Here is a 6137-nt window from a genome sequence, read left to right on the forward strand (position 1 = left end):
CTCCATCATCCTTCATGAAATTAGAGAAGATCAAAGAGCAATGAGGGAGGAGCGACAACGACAAGGAAGAGACATAGAAGAGCTCAAGGACATCATTGGTTCCTCAAAGAGAAAACGCCACCATCACTAAGGTGGACTCATTCCTTGTTCTTACATTCTCTGTTTTTCGTTTTCTTTATGTTAAGTGCTTATCCATGTTTGTGTCTTATTACATGATCATTAGTATTTAGTAACTATGTCTTAAAGTTATGAATGTCCTATGAATCCATCACCTCTCTTAAATGAAAAATGCTTTAATTCAAAAGAACAAGAAGTACATGAGTTTCGGATTTATCCTTGAACTTGGTTTAATTATATTGATGTGGTGACAATGTTTCTTGTTTTCTGAATGAATGCTTGAACAGTGCATATGTCTTTTGAAGTTGTTGTTCATGAATGTTAAATATGTTGGCTCTTGAAAGAATGATGACAAGGAGACATGTTATTTGATAATCTGAAAAATCATAAAAATGATTCTTGAAGTAAGAAAAAGCAGCAAAGAACAAAGCTTGCAGAAAAAAAAAAGAAAAAAATAGGCGAAAAAAAATAGAAAGAAAAAGAAAAAGCAAGCAGAAAAAGCCAAAAGCTCTTAAAACCAAGAGGCAAGAGCAAAAAGCCAGTAACCCTTAAAACCAAAAGGCAAGGGCAAATAAAAAGGATCCCAAGGCTTTGAGTATCAGTGGATAGGAGGGCCTCAAGGAATAAAATTTTGGCCTAAGCGGCTAAACCAAGTTGTCCCTAACCATGTGCTTGTGGCGTGAAGGTGTCAAGCGAAAACTTGAGACTGAGCGGTTAAAGTCAAGGTCCAAAGCAAAAAAAGAGTGTGCTTAAGAACCCTGGATACCTCTAATTGGGGACTTTAGCAAAGCTGAGTCACAATCGGAAAAGGTTCACCCAATTATGTGTCTGTGGCATTTATGTATCCGGTGGTAATACTGGAAAACAAAGTGCTTAGGGCCACGGCCAAGACTCATAAAATAGCTATGTTCAAGAATCATCATACTGAACTAGGAGAATCAATAACACTATCTGACCTCTGAGTTCCTATAGAAGCCAATCATTCTGAACTTCAATGGATAAAGTGAGATGCCAAAATTATTTAAGAGGCAAAAAGCTACAAGTCCCGCTCATCTGATTGGAGCTATGTTTCATTGATAGTTTGGAATTTATAGTATATTCTCTTCTTTTTATCCTATTTGATTTTCAGTTGCTTGGGGACAAGCAACAATTTAAGTTTGGTGTTGTGATGAGCGGATAATTTATACGCTTTTTGGCATTATTTTTAGTATGTTTTTAGTAGAATCTAGTTACTTTTGGGGATGTTTTCATTAGTTTTTATGTTAAATTCACATTTCTGGACTTTACTATGAGTTTGTGTGTTTTTCTGTGATTTCAGGTATTTTCTGGCTGAAATTGAGGGACTTGAGCAAAAATCAGATTCAGAGGTTGAAGAAGGACTGCTGATGCTGTTGGATTCTGACCTCCCTGCACTCAAAGTGGATTTTCTGGAGCTACAGAACTCAAAATGGCGCGTTTCCAATCACGTTGGAAAGTAGACATCCAGGGCTTTCCAGCAATGTATAATAGTTCATACTTTGAACGAGTTAGATGACATAAAAGGGCGTTGAACGCCAGTTCTATGCTGCTGTCTGGAGTTAAACGCCAGAAACAAGTCACAAACCAGAGTTGAACGCCAGAAATACGTTACAACCTGGCGTTCAACTCCAGAAAGAGCCTCTGCACATGTAACATTCAAGCTCAGCCCAAGCACACACCAAGTGGGCCCCGGAAGTGGATTTATGCATCAATTACTTACTTCTGTAAACTCTAGTAGCTAGTTTATTATAAATAGGACTTTTTACTATTGTATTAGACATCTTTTGATCATTTTTAGATCTCTAGACCTCCATGGGAGGCTGGCCACTCGGCCATGCTTACCCTATGTTCACTTATGTATGTTTCAACGGTAGAGTTTCTGCACTCCATAGATTAAGGTGTGGAGCTCTGATGTTCCTCAAAGATTAATGCAAAGTACTACTGTTTTTCTATTCAATTCAACTTATTCCGCTTCTAAGATATTCATTCGCACTTCAACCTGAATGTGATGAACGTGACAATCATCATCATTCCCTATGAACGCGTGCCTGACAACCACTTCCGTTCTACCTTAGATTGAATGAGTATCTCTTGAATTTCTTAACCAGAATCTTCGTGCTGTAAGCTAGATTGATGGCGGCATTCATGAGAGTCCGGAAAGTCTAAACCTTGTCTGTGGTATTTCGAGTAGGACTCTGGGATTGAATGACTGTGACGAACTTCAAACTCACGAGTGCTGGGCGTAGTGACAGACGCAAAAGGAGGGTGAATCATATTCCAGCATGATCGAGAACCTCAGATGATTAGCCGTGCTGTGACAAAGCATTTGGACCATTTTCACAAGAGGATAGGATGCAGCCATTGACAAGGGTGATGCCTCCAGACGATTAGCCATGCAGTGACAGCGCATCGGACCATTTTTCAGAGAGGATCAAAAGTAACCATTGACAGCGGTGATGTCCTTACATAAAGCCAGCCATAGAAAGGAGTAAGACTGATTGGATGAAGACAGCAGGAAAGTAGAGGTTTAGAGGGACGAAAGCATCTCCATGCATTTATCTGAAATTTTCACCAAGGATTTACATAAGTATTTCTATCCCTATTTTATTATTAATATTCGAAAACTCCATAACCATTCTATATCCGCCTGACTGAGATTTACAAGATGACCATAGCTTACTTCATACCAACAATCTCCGTGGGATCGACCCTTACTCACATAAGGTTTTATTACTTGGACGACCCAATGCACTTGCTGGTTAGTTGTATAGAAGTTGTGACAAATTATGAATTAAGATTAGAGCACCAAGTTTTTGGAGCCATTACCAGGGATCACAATTTCGTGCACCAGCGAGGCTACCAGTAGATTCCAATATTACTTGGGTAGCGCTGGCACCGAAATTTGTGGGCGCAAAGAAGATAAAGGACCTTAGACCAATCAGTATGGTTGGATGCATCTATAAGGTGATATCAAAGGTGTTGACAAGGAGAATGAGAAGCGTAATGCCAGGCTTAGTAGGGGAATCGCAGAGTGCTTTTGTTAAGGGCAGGAGAATACATGATGGGGCGTTAATAGCATGTGAAACTGTACAATGGTTTAAACTGAAAAGAAAGCGTCAGCAATCATCAAAATGAATTTCCAAAAAGCCTATGACAGAGTCAAGTGGAACTTTGTTGATGTTGTTCTAGAAAAGATGGGGTTCGGGAGAAGATGGAGGGCATGGGTTGGAGAATGTATAAGATCAGCATCTATATCCATATTGGTTAACGGGTCACCATCGAAACCGTTCAGGATGGAAAGGAGGCTGCGGCAAGGTGATCCGTTATCACCGTTTCTGTTCGTCCTTGTAGTTGATGTCTTAAATAGGATGATTGGGGAAGCAGTTAGAAATGGGAGAATATCCCCTCTTTTAGTTGGTAGGGATAATATAGAGTTGTCACACCTGCAATTTGCTGATGACACTATATTATTCTGTCCACCAGAGGAGGAGACAGTTCGAAATTACAAGAGACTTTTGCGGTGTTTCGAAGTTATGTCAGGATTGAGCATCAACTTTGACAAATCCAGTTTGATACCGGTAAATTGCAATCAAGGGTGGGTTGATCGGATGTGCAAACTACTAGGGTGCCAGGCAACAACTCTGTCGGTGAAGTACCTGGGAATTAATTTAGGAACAAACCCAAGACTGGTAAAAATATGGAAGCCGGTACTTGATAAGGTAGAGGAGAAACTTAGTTTGCGGAAAGCAAAGGTTCTCAGTAAAGCAGGGAAGTTGGTCCTCATCAAGTCAGTAATCAACAATCTACCAATTTATTATCTCAGCCTTTATAAAATGCCAGCGGCGGTGGCGAAAAAACTAATTTCACTACAGCGGAGGTTCTTTTAGGGAAAGGAGGATGGAAGACCTGGATTGGCTCTAGTAAAGTGGGAAATGATATAGGCACCGAAGAAACTAGGAGAACTAGGTGTCGGAGATGCGACAATTCGGAACACCGCCTTATTGTTCAAGTGGTGGTGGATATTCTCTAAGAAAGACTGTCCACTGTGGAAGAAGATTGTGTGCTCATGCAATAATCTGAATCCTAGCCAGCTCGTGTCTACTCAAGCCTTACCAGCAAAAAGGGGTCCATGGAAAGAAATATGTAACCTGCAAATTAAAGAGCAAATTGTTAGACAGAAGATGATTGATGGACTGACTATGGAAGTAGGTGACGATAGAACAACAAGATTCTGGGAGGATACATGGTTACAATTGGGGAAGTTGAAAGACTCCTTCCCGAGGCTCTTCTTGGTTTCAAAAAACAAAGGATTCGTCATTGGGGACTGTGGATTTTGGGATGGGATAGAGTGGGTGTGAAATTTCCAATGGAGGAGGGAACTCCGCCAATGGGAGATTGACAATTTGAATCAAATGCTTAATCTCTTGTACACTGTGAGATTGATAGCAGATGTACCAGATAGAGTGGTATGGAAGTTTGGCAAGGAAAGTGTTTATACTACTAACTCATTTGTGCGGGTTTTGCAGGAACAGACCATGACGGACGATATCCTTAGATACAAGTTCACAAATGGTATCTGGAAAGGACTGGTACCTTCTAGAATTGAGTTGTTTATTTGGTTTGTGCTAGTAGAACGAGTTAATACAAAGGACCGCTTGAGCAAGTTTGGCATAATTGCGCAGAATGATAATAGTTGTGTGATGTGCAACAAGGAAGTGGAATCTGTTCAACACTTGTTTGTTACGTGTGAGTTTGTTTGGCAGGTTTGGTGTGCGTAGATCTCTCATGTGGGTCGGGCATGGTGCATCCCGGGGTCCATAAGAGATCATTTTGAGAGCTAGAGGTTGATGCCTATGACGAAAGACGAGTGTAAAACATGGTTAGTGAGATTTTTCTCTGTCATATGGAATATTTGGCTGTGTAGAAATGAATTCATCTTCCAGAATAAGACAACGGTTGTGGTGGAATGCATTGCTAGATCGTTTTGTAGTTCAAAGGAATGGTGTGCAAATAATTTATGTTGTTGATGGTTATGGCGAAGATGACATAGGAATTGCGTCTTTCTTGAATTGTTGTATGCTCCACCGAGTGTGTTGAGCTAATTTGTCTTTCAAAACAAAATCTCCAAAACCTTAACTCTCTTCTCATATTATTTTCTCACATGTTTATAATTTGCATTCTTCAACTCACTATCTTGTCTGTTATTTGATACTCAAAACTCTTAAATCACTTGTCTAACTAGAATAATTAGTCAACCACTGCTTGCTTAGTCCATTAATCCTCATGGGATCGATACTCACTCACCGTGAGTTTTTTATTTAATACGACCCGGTGCACTTGCCGGTAGTTTGTGGTATAAAATCTGCATCAGTTAAAATTTTAAATTTCATAATTTATAAATTTACAGATAAAATTTGAACTCAGAAAAATAATTAGAGTGTGAAAATATAATTAATTATAGAAAAACACACACCGGTGTCGTAATGAACTATACACGCTTAGGTTTGTCTGGTACTGAGAAAAAAATGTAAAAATAACCAGAAAAATATTTAAAATATGAAGCGAAATACATATCTTTAAAATTTTGACCCCATGTAGGGTTAATCGGCAAAAGGACAAAAATGTCCCTCACTTAATTGGCCCTAGAGGTGACCCCCATTCCAATTTCAATTCATTTTCACCCTAGAATGATAGAGAACTTGAGAGAAGAGAAGAACAGAAACCTTAACTTTACTATTCACTTTCATCTTTAAATCCACTTTTCTCACAGATAGAGCTCCGATCGACGATCCGTTTACAGCTACGCGTTGCTCTCAGCTCCCTCTACGTTTCTGTACCACTTTCGCAGTGAGTAATTATGAGAACTCTATCCCATTCCTCCACTCTTTTCTTATTTCACATTTTGGGTAGTGTGGTTACTGAAATTGGTGCTTTTGATGCTTTAGGGAAAGCTCAAGCTCAATTTCTAGCGGGATTTTGACCCATGTTCATATGGAATAAGA

General features: G+C 39.6%; 1 long non-coding RNA gene across 1 annotated transcript in view; it reads left to right on the forward strand.

Annotated features, from left to right (window-relative positions):
- Positions 5673 to 6137, forward strand: part of LOC110268193 — a 1469-nt gene continuing 1004 nt past the window's right edge. The window contains exon 1 of the long non-coding RNA XR_002356306.1: positions 5673 to 5982. This is a non-coding gene — a long non-coding RNA (uncharacterized LOC110268193). The remainder of the gene's footprint in view (positions 5983 to 6137) is intronic.

The sequence above is a fragment of the Arachis ipaensis genome, chromosome B10 (assembly GCF_000816755.2).
Source record: "Arachis ipaensis cultivar K30076 chromosome B10, Araip1.1, whole genome shotgun sequence".
NCBI classification, from domain to species: Eukaryota; Viridiplantae; Streptophyta; class Magnoliopsida; order Fabales; family Fabaceae; genus Arachis; species Arachis ipaensis.